The 18,758-nt window shown below is 44.1% G+C and overlaps 1 protein-coding gene across 7 annotated transcripts in view; it reads left to right on the forward strand.

Moving 5' to 3' along the window:
• The window catches only part of LPP (LIM domain containing preferred translocation partner in lipoma), a 618,933-nt gene that overhangs the window by 16,642 nt on the left and 583,533 nt on the right, over window positions 1-18,758 (forward strand). The window contains exon 1 of one of the 7 annotated variants that reach the window (XM_054585109.1): window positions 10,951-11,047. The exons of 5 other annotated variants lie outside the window; for them this stretch is intronic. The gene's annotated coding sequence lies outside the window, so the exon portion shown is untranslated. Of the gene's footprint in view, window positions 1-10,950; window positions 11,052-18,758 lie in introns of those variants that run through there. One more of the 7 variants, XM_054585110.1, reaches the window with a different exon arrangement.

Here is an 18,758-nt window from a genome sequence, read left to right on the forward strand (position 1 = left end):
AGTTAATACCTCAACTTGTTACTCAGTCTTTTTGGGCTCCTGTTGCCTCATCCATAGAATGGGAATAAGAAAATTACCTATTTCCTTGTGGTGAGGATTAAATGAGTTGATACATATCAAGCCCTTAGAACCATGCCTGACACATGATAAGCTCCATTCAATGTTAGCTACTGTTATTATGTACTATCCTTACAAAGTCAGAAAATTGTGATTTGAAAAAGATACTAGAGATGAGTGTGTTCTTTTTGTCATCTTGTGGAAGACACTTTTAACTTTGGAATAATTTTGGGTTTACAGAAAAGTCGTGAAGATTGTGTAGAGAATTTCCATACACCTCTCACCCAGTTTTCCCCATTTTTGACAGCTTACATTACCATGGTGCATTTGTGAAAACTAAGAAACTGACATTGGTACATTGCTATCAACTAAACTATAGGCTCTGTTTAGGTTTCATCAGTTTTTCCATTAATGTCCTTTTCCAGGATCTAGTCCAGGGTTCCACGTTGGTCCCTCTGACTGATTGATTTCTAGCCAGCCATAAAACTTGGCAGCCCCTTCCACTCCGCCCCCCCGTCCCTGCCCCAAAGCTGGTTTGTTTCTTCCCCGTTTTGTCTCTCTAGTCCTCTACATTTCACTAGCATTTACCACCATTGCAGTTCCGCAGTCTGTCTCCCTTGCAAGAGTAGGAGCTCCATAAACTCAGGGACCACACATGCTTGTTCTCAGTGCATCCTCATCCGTCAGCACAGCACCTGCTACGGAGTAGGTGTTCTATAAATACTTGTTGAATGAGAATAAAATTTATTTGTCCATCTTTGTGGCTTTAAAACTTTCACTTTTAAAAAACAGCGGGGGAAAGAGTCTTTATAGAGAAGCCTGTTAGGATCCATCTGTAATGATGACTGAATAAACTGATGTGGCTGTGGATGAGGTGGGGCAGGATGGGGCCTACTTTTCTTGCACTCCCTTCCTTCTTCTTTTTTTTTGGGGGGGGAAGGGGCTCTGGCAAAGTAGGGCTTAAAAATTACCACACTCCAGCCTCCTTGTATCCTGGGGGGAAGACTTAGGCCCCCAAATGGGGAGTGACAGTTTGGGGGTAAAGCTAGAAGGCCAGAGAAGGTCAAAAAAGGGTGGTGCAAGTGCCCTGACCCAGTCCCTGTTGGTGAGTGGAAGCCTGAGGACAGACAGGGACTCTGAGGAGCTGGGTTTGGCCTCAGGCTCTTGTGCTCTACACCTTATCAGTTTTCTTTATCTCTAAAGTGGGTTCAGTGGTCAGCGATAGCTCACAGTTCTTAATGCTCACAAAGCCCCACAGTTTTATTTGTAGAAGCTAGTACCCTGTTGGTGGGAATGCCACTGTGGAAAGCAGTGTGGAATTTCCTCAGAAAGCTGAAAATGGAACTGCCTTTTGATCCAGCGATTCCCCTGCTGGGACTATACCCTAAGAATCCCAAAACGCCAATACAAAAGAACCTATGCACCCCAATGTTCATAGCAGCACAATTTACAATAGCCAAGTGTTGGAAGCAGCCTAAATGCCCATCAGTAAATGATTGGATCAAAAAGTTATGGTACATATACACAATGGAATACTATGCAGCAGAAAGAAAAAAAGAACTACTAAACTTCGCGACAGCATGGATGGAACTGGAGAGCATTATGCTAAGCGAAATAAGCCAGGGGGCGAAAAGACAAATACCATATGATCTCACCTATAAGTGGAACCTAACCAACAATACAAAGATGAAAGGAAAATAAGACCAGCAACACTGAAAGGAAAAGAAATCAACAGAGACAAGAGGGAAGGAGGGAGGGGGGGGGGCAGGGAAAGGGAAGGGAAGGGGGAAGTCAAGGAACATATAGCACATATAGCATGGACTCATGGACAAAACCAAAGGGGAAGAGCTGAGGGAGGGAAGGAGGGAGGGGGCAAGGGAAAGTGGTGGGGGGGAGGCAGAGACAAATGTATTTGAAAAAATAAAATAAAATTTAAAAAAAATAAAAAAAAAGGAAAAAGAAAAAAGCTAAATGAGTCAAGGCACTTAATTTTAGCATGGCGTAGGTTCTCAGTACATGTTTCAAAAAAGAAGCCTTGACTATTAGGAAACTTTATTTCTAGAAGACTGGGACAAATTGATGTGCAACTGAGACAATCATTCATAAGGAAATCTGTGACACCCAGGAAGGGAACCAGTGTCTGATAAGCAGGATGCATTGTTTGTTTTTACTCTTGGAGGCTTTTATCATACAATACCACATTATGTTTCAGTCTGACTTTCACACAGATTGGATCCCAAAACTTCTTACAGGAATTAAAAATACATACTCGTGGGCAGTATGTGTCTTATAAATTACAGAAAACAGTAGTGTAAAGATGTGGCATAGTAAGCACAGTTAAGCCTGTGGCAGACACTGATACCAGGAGGAAGACGTGGATGAGGCAGCTGAGAAGGCACGGGAGCTGGGAAGCCGGATGGGGCGAACAGGTGCACAGCGTGGTGCTCAGTGCTGGGAGAGATGGATGGAGCCCATCTGCATTTGGGAGGGGGAAGCTGAGGGCCGTGAAGGCAGTGGTAGAACCCCAGAGAAGTAAATCCTCTATATAGTCTTAATTTTTTTTTCATTTTAAAGACTTTATTTTTTAAGACATATTTTTGGTTCACAGTGAAATTGAGAGCCAGGTACAGAGATTTCTCATATTCTTCCTGCCCCTGCACATGCATAGTAGTCTCCGTTATCATCATCTCTGACCAGAGTGGAACATTTGCCACAATTGATTATTATCACCTGAAGTCCATAGCTCACATTAGGGTTCGCTTTCTGTGCTGTACAGCCTATGGGTTTGGACGAATGTATAATGACATGTTATTTATCATTATGTCATACAGAGAATTTCCATTTCCCTTCATATCCTGTCATCACCTGTTCATCCTTCCCTCCTCCACCCCAGCCCCTGGCAACCACCAATCTGCTTACTGTTTCCGTGTATATCCTTTTTACCCCGCCATTTATGGGACCCACTGACTTTTAGAACCTTGTTTTCATTGTCTTCCCTCATTCTTGCCTTTGTCACATTTCCTTACTCTGGGTTTCTCTTCCCTGCCACTGTCACCTGTTTGAATCCGAACTGATTTTCAGGGTCCCGTACCTCCCCCATGAAGGGGACCTTGATTTCCACAATTTGCCCCCAAGCAGGAACTAATTTCTCTTATGATGTCCCATGACCCTTTATCTGTAATATTTGTGTGGCATTGAGCACTTTCCACCTTCTACTAGAGTTATCTATGTACCTATCTCATTTTGGGCTTTTCACTTCTTTAAGACTCTCATTCCTGCCTGGAATCTGACAGGCACACCATGAACACGTGTTGAATGGATGAACAGTTGCATGGATGCATGGATGGGTGGACAGGTTTCAAGTCGCCCACATTACGCTCAAACTTAGTTCTTTCAGAATAGGATTTTAGCTTGTTCATCTCTACACACCTTAGTACCAGCAACTGAAAAGGTGCCCTCTCATTCATTCATTCACTCACTCACTCATTCATTCATTCACTCACTCACTCACTTGTTCATTCATATTCCACAATAGACTTCCAGGAACTATTTCAGGGTTGCAGCAATGAACAGTCTATTTCTTGATAGTCTGCACAGAGAAAATAGTATTCTTTGGGATGTGTTTTCTTGTAAGTTTTATCTGGATTTTGTTTTTCTTTTAACATATAACTACTAAGGACAAAGTGATTTGTTTCATCTACGCGTGTCATTGGAGTACAAAGCAAAATGTTCTCTTGTTCCTTCAGCTGGTTTGTACTAATGAGATCGCTGGGCTTAGAAAGGCACCATCTCAGATTATATGGCAGTTCCTTACTGACTTGCCTCCAGGATAAACCCCCTTTTCAGTTTTTAAGAACGATAGTGCCAGGATGACACAGTGCTCATGGTGTGGCTTCCTTCCTAATGTTTTAACTTTTATCTTTTAATATAGTGACAGAATGCACACCGCTGAGCTGGTAAATGGGTAAAAGGAATACAGTAGAGTTACTGTTTGTTTCTTGGGGCTTTCTGTATTAATCATAGGAGGAAGTTCAGACGTGGCCAGATGAGAGAGCCAGCTGACTTAACTCATGCTAGATCAAAATTAGAGTGGCAAAGTTGGGTGGATTTGAGGATCCTACGTAAGGCTGGGAGGATCATGGAAATCACCTGGTCTAGTGGTTCTCAAACTAGAAGGAGCATCAGAGTCATCCTGGAGGGTTTTCTGGGCCCAAGCCCAGATATTCTGATGTGGGAGATCATAAACTTGAATTTCTGACAAGCTCATGGATGGTGCCAATGCTGACGAGGACTGCTGACTTAGTCCAACTGATAATTTGCTTGCTTTTTTGTAGATGGGGAGAGGAGATCAGAGCTAGGTGGGAAGGACTTGCCCGGAGTTACACACCTGTCAGGAGCAAAGCTAGAGGCAAAGCAGGAATTCTGACCCATAGTCTATCCCTCACTGTCACTGGAAACTCTCTAAGAACAATATTACTTTTAGATCTACTGCAGAGTGATAGCTAGCATTCACTGGCTTTGCCTGATCTGGTTACAAACTTATTTTCCAGCACCTTCCATTTGGTTGTCTTCAACTATACGTTCTTATTAGTTAATCTCCATAGTTTTGACCACGGCTAGGAATTACATTTGAACTGGAGGTGGTGTTGCACTGTGGTAGTCTGAAAGCATGGGCTCCCAGCTAGTCAGACCTGGGGTAAATTACTCTTCCATTTTCTCACCTGAAAGCGAGGACAGTAATGCCTCCTAAGTCTGTATATAAAGTGCTGAGCATGTACCTGGCCCTCAGTGCACACTTCACGACTGTCGGCTCCTGTTGCAATCATTATTACTAAAGAGAATAAGATGTGGTCCCCACCCTATCATGCATAGGTGGCTTCCTGAGTATTGCAATGGAGAGAAACTGGGAATCAGTGGAACAAACACTTGTCTTGGAATTAGGAGAGCTGGGTTCAAGTCCCGGCTCTGGCACTTACTAACTGTGTGGTCTTGGGCAAATCACCTGACCTCTCTGAGCTGTAATTTAAAGCAGGCTCAATTAAGTCTAGTAATTGAAGACCATAATGAATAAATGGAAGGATGGAAGTTGGGGAAAGGTGCAAACCTATTTACCAGGTACAAGTTTGGGGTTGATGGGGAATGGATCTGAGGAGGAGACCCGTAGAAGGAGATGGGTGGCCCAAGGCTTGGCGTTGGAAGGGGCGGCAGACCTGGGGGCAGTCCAGTGATGGTTGAATAAGTTGGTGAGCCCAGAGAGGTACAGGAGAGGTGTCTTCTCTCCCATGTCAGGGTCCCCAGCAGTGGAGAGTTCCTAGAACGGGGAGGGAGGGCCAGTTGAAGTGAGGTGGATGCCAGCATTGGAGCATGGCTGGGGAGTCTGGCCAGGGGGATGGCGTCTGCTTTGGACTAGAGCTTTGAGGCACATTCATGGTTTTGCACCCTGGACCAGCTCAGGATGGTGGAAGACAGTGATGTGATGAAAACCCAGGATTGTCCCCGGTACCTTGCTTACTGGGTTTATTCAGCAGCAAAGAAATTAGATTAGAAAAGACGGGATATGATTGCTGTATCTTTCCTGATGAGTTCAAGAGCTAGAGAGGCATGATTAGAAGTTGGGGTGATCCTGGAGAAGATGGAGATAAGCCCTTCCACAAGCCTCAGGTTTCCCATCTGTAAAATAGGAATGCCGATGTTGTATCTATTAAGGATTAAAGTGCCAGTACATCTTGCTGGTTGCTGGGAAGGCACTTCGTGGTGACGAAATACCAGAGAAGTGCATAGTGTTTATATTACGGGGAAACATTGAAGAGCTGGAGGAGAACGGGATTTAGCAGGAGCTGCCCGCAGGAGCCAGGAAAGCCATCTGGGAGAACTGTTATGGCTGCTGCTTGAGGAGGGTCAGGATGCTGGCAGGATGGGACTGTGTGACAAATGCATAGGGTGTAAGAGTGCATGAAAATGTTGCTGAACTGAGGTCAATTCAGTGCACAGCCTTTTGCTTTCATGTCCTTTTGGCACGAATGGCCCTGGAGGCTCTGATGGGGTGGCCCTGCAGCCCCCTCAGTTCACAAGTGTGTGTACAGTGAGGCTCTTGTACATAGTCTTACTTGGACAGGGCTGTTAGGATGGTGGGTGGAGTTCCGGGGGTATCCAGGCTTTCTCCTTGCTTCCTAGCCTGTGTGTGCTCAGAGGCACTCAAGGATTCAGCTCATTTCCTGAACGGGGAGAATGAGGCACATTGAGAAGTCTGTCCCCAGTGAGTGCACCCAGCCCCTTTCCTTCAGTGCCTCCTCCCCTCTCTCCGTGTACCTGGCTCCCTTGTTCACGCTCTACCCCAGTTAGGTTGATCACTCATGTTTTGCCTTTTTTCACACATGCTCATTGCTCTCTTTTCTCTGTTGCTCAGCATCTACTCTGAACCCTTTTCTAGTTACTGGCTACCGTTCGCTTTTCCAAGGTCTCAGAATCTCCCTCTCTTCAGATCATAACTCAAGACAATATAGTGTCGTTCTTCCAGTGTTTGTCTTCTGCCCAATGTTTCCAGCTGCTCTTCTTTGGCTGGAATTAAACCTCTTGTAATCACTTACCTGTATGGTTCCCTTAACTGTGGTCACACTGTTGGTCACTTAGAGTTTATTCATCAGTTTGCCCTTTGCTACAAGAGCCATAGCTGACTTAGGCAGCACGAAGGACCTCTGTTGTCTCCATGTTCGTTGCTTGTCATCCCAGGGACTGGGGGAATAAGGCGAATGAAGTACTCTATCTGTGTCTAAGAGGCAGTGATCTGCGCAGGAAACAGACATGCAAACCAGACTGGGCAGCGGGTAAAGTGTTGTTGTATGGGTGTGTATGCACAACACGCAGAGGGAAATGTCCCATGAGCCAGGCTGCAGCTTGGTGGCTCTGTGGACATACACTCATGTTTGGCCACCAAGAAAGAACCAGAGACACAGTTTGAAAGCCTTGGTGTGGGTCCTACATAGCTTTAAGTCTCCCCATTCCCTGTTAATCATGGAAGCGTGCTGACCCCATGCCCTTGGCTTTGCCAACTCAGAAGCCTGTGCTGAATCTTCCACGGCAGCCTCCGGCCAGGTTGCTTCGATCTCCAGAGTGGAACTTCCCTCTCTGCTTTTGTGTGCACCTCTCACAGGCAGTCCTGCGTCGGTGCACTGCGATCTCCTCCTCCTGGGGCCCTGCCTCAGCTCTCCAGCTCATTTCCTGTTTCGGCCCCAGTGCCACTGGGCACTTGGAGGGCTCTCCAGGCTGGTCTTTCTCTCTCTTGGTTTCTTCTGTGATTCCAGAGCCCCTGCCCTTCTGTAGTGCCTGTATCTGGGACATACTTGTTTGCCCAGTGCATTGTTCAGCGCTTAGAGGTTCTTCTCTTGCTTTTATACTTCCATTTAAAGCCCTCTTGAGCAGGCCTGAGTGTCTGCGGCCAGCAGCATTCTCTAACTTACAGGAACCCCATTTCTCATCCTGCCAGGAATCCGGCGTGAAGGGGACTTCCCCACAGCCTCTTGGCAGCCTCGTCTCTCCCCCAGGATCATGGCCCCCAGCTGCAGAAGCAACCATCCTGGCCCTATCTTACCTTAGCCCCTTTGTCCCCCGCATGTGAGACATTCTTCTTTTTGTTCTTCTTATGCTCAGGTTCATCCTGTTTTGGGTCCATTGGGCAGATGATGGTCCTTTCAGGCCTTGCTGTTCTTTGCGTGGCACCTGTGCCTGATGATCAGCAGTAACTTGTGAAGCAATGTAAAGGATTGGTTGTGTCTTGTTTTAGGAAGTGGTCGGAATGGCCCTCTAGCAATGCCTGAGACAATAAGAACATGCTGGTTTGATTTCCCAATTATTTTATTTCTAGGTACAAATATAGGTACAACCCCATTAAGAGAAAATTAAAGAGAACGGGTCCGTGCTTGGAACTAAGTGGAAGACACTTACCTGTCCGTTCTCTTGTTTGGCACGGGCATCTATGGCGACCCTCGCCTCTACTTCAGGGAGTTTCCCTCCTCCAGCGTCCCAGCTGGCCTCCTGCCTTCTCACACCACAGCTCCCATGGCCTGTGGGTAAAGTCCTTTCCCGTGTGCACCTTCCCCCTGCCGTCGTCTGACCTTGTCTTGGCTTCAGGATTGTCTCCTGCCACCCCCTGCCATCACATTGAATTCTTCAGCTGCCCTGAGTGTGTGTTACTGGTCATACCATCTTGCACGCCTGTGAGTCTTAGCACGTGCTTTCCTGTTGGCCAGAGGGTCCTTTGTTTCTCACGGGTTAAAGCCTGATCATTCCTCAAATTGCAGCACAGATGTCTCCTCCTCTTGAACTTCCTCTCAATCCCTTGGGAAGAATTGAAAGCAAAAACACCCAAATTTTATTACAGTATGTGTGGTATTGTTTGAAGAGTAGTACTTGCTCATAATAAAATATTTCAAATATACAGAACCAAAAAAAGAAGGGAATCACTCAGAAATCCACTATTTAGGTACAAACATCATTTATGGTTTTAATATTCTTGAGTAGTTCCTTGGGTGCATTTACATTTTATTGACTTGTTGTCTTAGAATATATACGGTTTTTTGTTTATTGCCATTTCACTAAACAGTAGAGCAGAAGCACTTTCTCGTGGCATTAGAATTCTTCATACATGTAGTTTTTGATGACTGTATATTATTCCATCTTAAGAATATACCATAATTTTTAACCATCTATTTTTGGTAGCTGGCATTTGAGTTTCTAATTTTTCATCATGGTAAATTGCACTGTGATGAACTTCCTTTTTACCAAATCCTTTAGCTGCACCTCTGATTATTTTCTAAGATAGATCACTTGGCCATGAAATGCATTGCTCAAAAGGCAAGAACTTTTCTGCAGTCTTGATTTGTAAATTACTTACGGTCACTGAAGAAAATTAGGAATATACAGAAAAGCACAGAGAAGAAAATAAAAACCCCTTGTAGCCACTTGTGATAACCAACATGAAATCTGGTATACAATTGTATCTGTGTAGCTCTCTATTTTTCTAGCCCAGGGGTCAGCAAACATTTTTTGTAAAGGGCCAGATAGTAGTACCTTGGGCTTTCCAGGTCTCGTACAATTTTTATCACATGTTCTTCTTCTTCTTCTTCTTCTTTTTTTTTAACCTAAAAACATTAAATCTACCTCAGCTAGTGTGTCTTACAAATACAGCTTGCTGACCTGGTTATAGCCTCCAAGTGAGACCATGCCATATAGACTACTTTGTAATTTTTCTGCTCTGCAAGGTAGCTACCTCCTCATTTTTCCTTGTGGTTTTCTGTTTCATGATGTCCAAATATTATAAATGGCTTTTTGCTAGAATGCTCATGGAATCTTAGCTATGCCACTCATATTGAATTTAAAGCACATTTTATTGTGAATATATCCTGAGATGTCTCTTTTTCGTGTCTTATTCATCTCTGTTTTTCCATCCCCAGCATAGTTCCCAAGTGGCACATACATAGTACATGCCCAGCATTTGTGTGCCAATTTAGCCCTTCATCATGGCCATGCTCAGAACATTGCTTTTCAGTCTGTTTCTTGGGCCAGTAGCATCAGTATCGTATGGGACCTTTTAAAAATGAATTCTCTTAGTCCCACCCCAGAATATACATTAAACAGGTCCCTCAAGTGATGTGTGTGCACAGTGAGTTTTGGGGAACACTATTCTAGAGCTCATCTCCGCTCTTTTGTGCATGTACTTATTTACAGGCATTTCCTTCCCATCCTCTCCATTGGTGGGAACCTCCTGGTGAGGGACCATGGGTATTTTTAAATGCAGGAATGGGTCTAGAGGCCAGCACAGTTGGTTTCTGGTGCGGCACCAGCTGCCCTCTTGTCCAATGAAGCCTGTGTGGCTCCCATTGCTTTGGGCTGGGGTGGAAATGATGGTGGAAGGAGCATACATTTATTTTGTGCCTGTTGTGTGCCAGGTTCTAAGGTGAGATATGACGGTCTCAGCCGAAGGGGGCAGAGGGATCTTTAAGGCCCATCGATGATTCCTAACCGTCAGAAATAACCAGAGAATTTAAAAAATACATGCATGCTTCCCCTCCCTAGTTCTGATTTGGAATCTCTGAGAGATAAGCCTGGGCATGAGCACATAAAAAAAAGTGGCCTACGTGTTTCTGACAGGCATCTCCGGTTATTTAAAGATCCAGCAGTCCAGGTCGACAGCCACATGTAGAGATACACAAAGTGAGGCTCGGAGAGGTCACTCAGTCTCCCAAGGTGACAAAGATTTTAGTGCACAGCCAGGTCTGGATCCCATGCCTTTTGTCTGAGGACATACTTTCTCAGCATCCTGAGCTGCTTGCAACTTGCAGTGATAGGTAGGAAGTGGAACTGAGTGAAGAGGTTGTGCCCTTGTCCTTGGTGCTCGAGACAGACGCGTCACAATGCGGTGAGTGACTTGGCAGCCTGGCTGTGAAGGACGGACACCAAGTCACGCGCTTTTTCTTTCTTTCCTTGTCCACCTTTGCCCTGCTTCCTGTTGTCTGTTTTGGGGGCTGTGACTGGAGAGGCTTGAGCAATGTCGACAGCTCCCAGTGATTGAGGCAGCTGCCGTGGCATCTGGTGTCCTCTGTCACCTTTGCAGAGTGGTGGACAGCACCCTTCCAGGTCTGCATTTCTCTGTTTTTCCACTGTCCCGTTAGTGCCAGGGTTTTGGACAAGAAGCCTGGGTAGCCCTTGCTTCCAGTCATGCCAAGCAGCAGCAAACAGAATGGGGTGCCGGCTGAGGCCTTGCAAAAATACCCTGTGGATGGGTGTGCACACATCATGGAGAGTCCAGGGGTGTGATCAGCACTCTGGTTACACGGCAAGCTGGAATGAGAGACAGGAATAGAACTAATTAGCATGATAACTGCCCCTTATCGCGTGCTCAAAGTGCCGAACACCCTGCCCGAGTTATATTTCTGTTCTTCCTCTAACAGCCATGAGAGCCTCGAGGAGATTCGATGCCTTTCCCTGATGGCAGGTCGGTATGTGAACCCAGGTCTCTGTGATTTCAAAGTTGAGATCTTAGCTGTCATGCTACGCTGCTTCCCCAGCTGGTCCTGGGCTCACCCTGTCTCACCTGCTGCTCATAGGGATTTAACCAAGAAGCCCATGGAGATAGGTTGAACTCAGTATTTAAGGGCATACGCTAAGAGATATCCAGAAATTGGGTAGACTCCATCATCGAATGCTGGAAGATTTATGGTCATTGAAGGTGTTCAAAGAGAGAGATTGTGTGCCTCTTGGTGGGATACTCTCAGATGGGAATTTGAGGGGCCAAGATGTGAATCTAACTGGAGGAACCAGGCGCAAAACAATAAAAAGCATATTAGGTAAAAATATATAGGTCGGGCACGGGTGAGGCGCTGGTTTTTCATCTTATATTTCCTACCTCCAGCTGTGAGAACCGTGCTTCGATAATTTCTCAGTGTCTCTGTTGTGCCATGCCTATTAGGCTCGAGAGATGTGCTGGCCATGAGGACTTACCCGGAAGGAGCTCCTTATCCAATGGGGGTGGGAAGACATGTGCCCATGAAAAAATAAGCTTTCCAAGACTAGACAGTGTGGAGGAAGTGACGAGTGGGCCTTGGAAACGTAGAAGAAGGGGTGGGTTCTATGAGCAGGAAATTGTTTTTAAAATGATGGCCTTCAACTGGGCTCTGAAGGATGCATAGACTCCTTCAGTTTGAGCCCACTGAGCTGTATGCTTGGAAGGCAGGTGGGACCCTAGAGTGCAGGACCTGGGGTGATAGAGTTGAAGAGTGAGTCTCTTGGACTCCTTCCCAAAGTTATAGGGAGCTGTTTAACCTTTTTTCCCCCCCACTGGCTTGGAAGGAAAGCAGGGGTGCTTTCCTAATTCCATAAGCGTTTTTTGTGTGGCTACTGTGGCTGGAGCTAGCACAGCTGACCTCTAAGGATGAGCAGGAGTGAGCTGGAAGGGGTGGGGTCTACCAGGAAGAGGAAGCTTAGTAGATAAAGGCGTGGATGAGATTTGGTTATTTCAGAGGGCTTGGGGTGGGGAAGGGTCACCTGAATCTTTGCTCTCCGCCATCTTGATGAAGTGGTTGGGCCTGGATTCAGAGCCTTGGTGTGCGGAGCCAGAAAGAGCTGGGAAATCCCGAGTACTTCAGTTCCTGTTGCTCTGTGTGGTACCTTCTAGTAATTGGAAGCTCAGGAAGGGAGTGACTTGACGCTCTTGGAAAAAGTTTTCTTTTATCTCCCCCCCCCCCCCGCTCTTACTGCATGAGATAGATTCCACTGTGTATTACTAACCTATCAGGTGCTTTATCTTCCTCCCACCACTTGCAGCTGGTTGCAGTGCTGAGATAATTGGAGAGTTTGTTTTAGCCTTTTGTCAGAACAGTCCAGGAATGTGGGCTTATGGGACATATACATTGCTGCTGCCCAGGAGCCTGGGAGTCAGGACTGGGTGGTGTGGTTTTAGCTGTACAAATGTTTGTTTAATAATTTGCTTGTCTGTGCCCTCTTGTTAGGCTGAATACTTTTTTAATTAAAATTTTTTCTCAATTACAGTTTACATTCAATATTAGTTTTTAACAGTTTCAGGTGTACAGCATAGTGATTAGACGATTGTATACTTTACAAAGTGTTTCCCCTGATATTTCTAGTATCTAACTGGCCATACAGTTATTACAATATTTTTGACTATATTCCCTGTGCTGTACTTCACATCCCCATCACTATTTTGTAACTGACAATCTGTACTTCTTACTCCTTTCACTTTTTTAATCCAGTCTCCTACCCGCCCCTGCCAGCAACCATAAGTCTGTTCTCTGTGTCTGTGAGTCTGTTTCTGTTTTGTTTGTTCAATTATTTTGCTCATTAGATTCCACATATAAGTGAAATTATATGTTATTTGTCTTTCTCTGAGTGACTTATTTCACTTAGCATGATACCCTCTAGGTCCATCCATGCTGTTGCAAATGGTATGATTTTGCCTTATGACCCAGTGATCCTACTTCTGGGCATATATCTGGAGAACCCCAAAATGCTAATTTGAAAGAAAAATGCAACCCTATGTCTACTGAAGCATTATTTGCAATAGCTAAGCTATGGAAGCAGCCAAGTGCCCATCAGTAGGTGAGTGGATGAAAACTTGGTGGTACATTTGCACAATGGAATATTGCTGAATATTTTGAGGGCAACCTCCAGGTGTTACTCAGTTCTCTATCCAGACTGTTAACACAGCATAGTGTCTATGCCAGCTAATAGCTCAATATAATATTTGCCAGATGTATGAGTAAAGGAGATTTGTCTTTTCCACCTTCATATGCTCATCCCGAGTGTAAGTTACTTCTTACCTCCGATGACAGTATAAGGCTGTTAAGGGTGGGTGAGAAAATGCCTGGAAAGTACCCTTAAATTCATAAGCTGGAAAGTTTTGAAGAATTCATGGAAAATTCTCATGGGAGTATCTGAATAGCTGGTAGCCAGGTGAACGCTTGCCAGTGTGTTGCAAACTTACAAACATGGGCCAACGCATGCAGTGCACAGCTATATTTGAGTAGTGAATCCCAGTACCAATCTCGGTCAGATGTCATGACGTCCAAGTAAAGGGCCAGGAGTGTTCACTTGTCTACAAGAAGGGTTGAGGCAAGAGAAAACAGTTAATGGATGTGATATAGGGAGATCAATTCTCAGGCTGTTTTTTCAGTTAAATTTCAAACTGTTTGTTTTTTTGTTTGTTTCTAAGAATAGCAAAGCAATGCTCCTATATCATGGAGGCACTTGCAATGGGGAAATTGGTTTATCTTGTAGCTGAGTTGGATCTCAAATCTTTTTGTCATGACAAGGTCATGATTCAGTCCTATTTGAAGCCTCCCCTCCCCTGGACCTCTTATTCCTAAACAGGAAATTTGGTGTCACTCCTGTCAAGTTTACAGGGATAGTTTCTGGTGGCTAAGCAGGGCAAAAAGCAGGTGGATACAGAACTGCAGGAGACAGACCTCCCTGTCAGTGTTTTGAGATACGTGTCAGGCAGAGCTGCTGTCGTGTGCCATTCACCTACAAAGCCTGGCCGCATCGTCTCAGGTGGGTGGAGGCCGAGGTGTGAGACGAGGGCATGCAGCTGTGGTCCTGACTTCCTACGCTCCTGGAGATGGAGCGCAGAGCTGTGGGTTTTTGGTGGGTTGTGCTGCGTGACCCCCTTAACAAAACAAGGACCCTGCGGAGTGTGAAGTTCTGGGAGATAAGTGTCCTGTCAGGCTCAGGTTTTGAAAGGCCCTAAGTGCTGAGATGGTGTGACAGCTAAGTTGTTGGACATTCTGAGAGGGAGTTACTAGATAGAGGCGCAGGAGCACTCTGAAGTTTGGGAAATCCTAAAAATGGGAGCTCATGAGAGTGCTGCTCTGAGCTCCGAGCCACGTTTGCATATGGTCTCTGGCCCAACTCCAGCCAGGGCTGTAGAGGCAGCTTCTTCTACTTCTTTGGTGGCACATGGAGAAAAGGTTTGGGTCTTAGACTCCGAAAGGCCTGGCGTTGAGTTTGTGCCGATCTTTTATGGCTCTGTGACCTTGGGAATGTTGTCTTCCCCCACTGAGCTCCAGATTCTTCATCTGTAAAAGAGTGGGGGGATATTCCTATCCAGCGGTGGGGTTGCGGAGATTGGAGAGAATGTCTACCAAGAGCCTGTGCTGGCATGTGGGAAGCATCCCACCAAGAAGAGTCATACACATTAATCTTTATCAGCCCTTGTTCCATCCGCACTGGAGAATGCTCCTTTCCTCCCATAGGCCCGACAGTTGGCAGACTTTGTGCCTTTGCTCATGTCCTTTCTACCTCCTAGAAAGCTGCCTCCCCTTCACATGTTCCTGTTATTTCCATTTGTTCATGCTGGGCCTCTGCGTGGTTTCGAGGAGGCCCTCCCCAGCCATCCCAGCAGGCAGCTACCTCCTCCTTTCCTTCTTTGCTGATGTGGGTCTAGTCTTCACCCATGCTGGGAGCTCTGAGCTCTGTTTACGTCCATCTCCCCTGTCAGCTCCCTGAGGGCAGGCTTCCGGTCTGATTCACCTCTGCCCTCCTTGTGGCTCTGAGCACAATGCCGGGCACATCGCAGATGCCCAGTAAATAGGCCTTAGGTGACAAAGGAAAAAAAAAAGAGAAGTGACTGGGCTGATGGCTGGCATTCCCCTGGCTTTAGAAACCAGAAAGGAGACTTAAAATTGGTTCAGGAATGGAGTGTCAGGCCTGCGGGTTCCTATTTCCTCATTCAGGGTGCAGGTTGGGATTGCCCGGAGCCACAGTTCCTTGAGACTTACCACCTCAGGCCTGAAACTGCCTCCTTTAATTACCTCCTTTCCAGGGAACAGGAGTCCTTGTTGTCTGCCCAGAAGCAGCTAATTATAGCTCCAACCTCCTGCTGTGGTGCGCTTCTAGGCCACAGACTGCAGCCTGAGCTGTCTGTTGATTTTAGGGTTTCCTCAGGGGTTCTTTACATTTTCAAGTTTTCATTAGGGACTGCTTTTTATTTGGAAGCCGGAGAAGCCAATTGAGGGGCTTAGAATGTTCAAGATTTTATAGGAAGATGTTAGGAGAGAGTTAAAGAGCTTGGGGAGAACAGTGTAAGAGGGGAGTTTTCAAAAGGGGGCAAAGTGACTTAAAAGAGGACCTCCTTGTGCATTTAGTAATCACCATAAGAGTGACATTTTGTGATGGTTTTCCCAAGAAAGCCCCTTCACATTTGACTTTCATGACCTCGGTCATGCTCTTCACAGCGATTCCATTTTCCTTTGAAATATTTTTTGCCTTTAGATTTCGAAGAATTTAAAAATAAAATACCCATAATAAAAATAAAATCAAATAAAACACAAATCATTTATAAAACAACCAATAATGTCTTGTCCCATCTCTCCTCACCCCAGTCTCATTGTCTACTTGTAACTGTTTTTAATTTTTAATTCTTCTAGTGGTTATTGGCATACCTCTAATAATAGTCTTGTACCTTTACTTTTTGAGTCATTAGTTTTATATATGCTTGACTTTTATGATAGTCAAGGACTAACTAACTCTTTATACCCAGTGGTACTTTCTATCCCCCTTCCTGATTTTTGATTTATTTATCTCTCTATTAGTTTCCTTTATAAGTTAATCTAATATGCATAAATCTCCTTTTTTTTAGTAATCTCAACTTTTGACAGTGTGTATTTACTCACCATTTTGTGAGAAGATGATGTCGGGGCTTCTTTCCACCTTTCCTCTCTGACTTCTACTTCTATAATTTGTTAGTTATGTTTTAGGTTACTTTTTACATCTCAGTGTTTATAATGGATACATGTATACAAGCAGCTGTATAAAGTTTTGTAGTCATAACTGAGTCTTCTTCTATGTCTGTAGGTTGATTTCAAAAGTTGAAAACAATCAACATTTACATTATGACTTCTAGGTAACTATTGCTCAATACAGGGCTAAGTTATGTGCTGTGGTTTCATTTCCTTTTCTAAAGCTCTAAGGTCACCACCTTTAAGCCACTCACAGGGGACTGAATTTTCCCTTAGCATCAAAATCTAACAGATCCTTCTAATTGTTCAAAACTATCACAGGTTTCTTTTTGTTTTAGTTCTACAATGATCATCTTGAATATATATGTGTGTGTGTGTATATATGCAAGTGCACAACTATATATATTTTAGAGTTTAAAGTTGTAACTTTTTTTTTGGTTGTGAGAATATTCAGTATTTTCTACAATATCTGTATCTTCTGCCTTTCTAATTGTTCTCTTACCTGCTTGTAATCAGTTCTGGGCTTCTTCTTGAAGTTCCATTAACCTTTTCTTTTATTTTGTACTGATTTTAAATTTGGCTCATGATTTCTCATGCGGCCTTTTTTTTTCCCTCCCCCTTCTTGGAGCTTCTGATTACCTTATTCTGTTCAAACCGCTGTATCTTCATCGTAGCTTCAGATATTGCCATACTGTCATGGAGGAGCCCTGAGTCATCATTATTCAAAAGAAGGTATATTATTATGATATTGTCCACCAATGTTTTCTTATACATGTTCTGACAAGGCAGTTTTGTTTGTTCTTTTTTCTCCACTGAATCTTTATAAATATGTCCAAGTTATTTTTATAATTCTCATATTTTTAATGGCCACTCATATTCCATTGTGTGGAAAACTGGTTTTAAAATTCTGCCATTTACATGTTTTTAAATATAGATTGTTACCAATGATCTGCTCTTATAAATAACACTGTTATGAGCATTTTCACGCACAAGGTCTTTTTGAATAATTTATTTTATGAGTGCTTAGTATGGAAAGAAAACTGGAAAATCTGTGCTCTCTTCTTTGAGGATGTATTCCAATGACTATGCCTGGATCACCTGGCATTGCTTATTAATTTTTTTTGGAAAGGAGTAATAGGAAACAGGAGCAAAGTACCATTTCTGAATCAGCACCTTGCGTTTTCTAGCAGTATTGGGAAGTGATAGTGTGACTAGCTGCAAACCTGGCACTGTCTAGAAACCCACTGAGTATCACTCTCTTTAAATGAGTCCTCTGGGTCCAGCTCTGTGACCTAAGTTCACAACGCTCTTTATCACCCCCAAATTTTATGTAATAATTTCTTTTGCCATATATTTTCAACATGATTGCCTCCAACTGGATCACTTCTCTTATTCAGTGAAATCATCTCTCAGGGACTGTTGGGAAAATCAGAGTGATTCTAAAATAATCAAAGAGGTATTCCCATTATGAATGTTCTGTAAGATCTATAGCTGCTTCTACTCATAGTTTATAAGGCAGGAATTGGAGACATTGCCGGATTCTTAGAACAAAAGGACCACTGTGAAGAAATCCAGTCATGGGAAGCCTAAATTTTGACACAATGAAAAGACTGTCCTATTGTCACCCTATGGCAGTGCATTAATATAAAACTTCACCAGTCTGGCAACATTTACTCTATGGTATTTACAAAGTCTGTGTGACATTAGTATGTAAATGGGACCCTTGTCTTTTAAATGCTTTATTACAATTCATTGATGAACACAAATCGGGCGCTAAAGCATATGTACCCAGTTACACAATGGAAAAAAAAAAAAACTGAACTGAATGAGTCACAGTCTAATTATTTTGGATAGAGGGTGATAATATTGTATTGGAGGTGATGATGAGACACATAGACACAGCATATTGCAACTTGGAGAGGCTTCGGCCCAACAGCCCTCTTTTTTACTATAAGGAAAATGGGACCTGGACAGGAGAAGGACTCTCTCAAGGTCATGTAAGGAGCTAGTGGCAGAACCAAGTCTAGACTCCACGTCTCCTCGCTTTCTAGTCCGTTGTCCCTTTCTTATTCCATCTCTTATACTTTGAAACATTTACATTTTTATTTCCAGGTGTATAAATTGTACTTTTTTAAACTGGAAATTACAGAAATTTTCCATCACATAGAATGATGCAGAATACTTAATAATGGAGAGAATACATTTGCCTGGAATGGAATGAGAAAGAATTTAAGCTCTGAGACATGAAGAGTCATTTCTGAGGGGAGGGAAAGTGATAGGCAAACCAGGGTCTTTTCTTAGGATGTAATTGGAGCCATGCTGTTGTTTCTGGTCGTTGGGGAATTTGGGAGTTTGTTTTTGGCTAAGACACTGCCAATCTCTAGAACAAGATTCCATATCTATGAAATAAATAAGTCAGGCTCGATGGTCTGGGCTTCACAGACCGTTCAGCTC

This window comes from Pteronotus mesoamericanus, unplaced genomic scaffold (genome assembly GCF_021234165.1).
Source record: "Pteronotus mesoamericanus isolate MK-2021 breed Mesoamerican mustached bat unplaced genomic scaffold, CSHL_Meso_final contig_82, whole genome shotgun sequence".
NCBI classification, from domain to species: domain Eukaryota; kingdom Metazoa; phylum Chordata; class Mammalia; order Chiroptera; family Mormoopidae; genus Pteronotus; species Pteronotus mesoamericanus.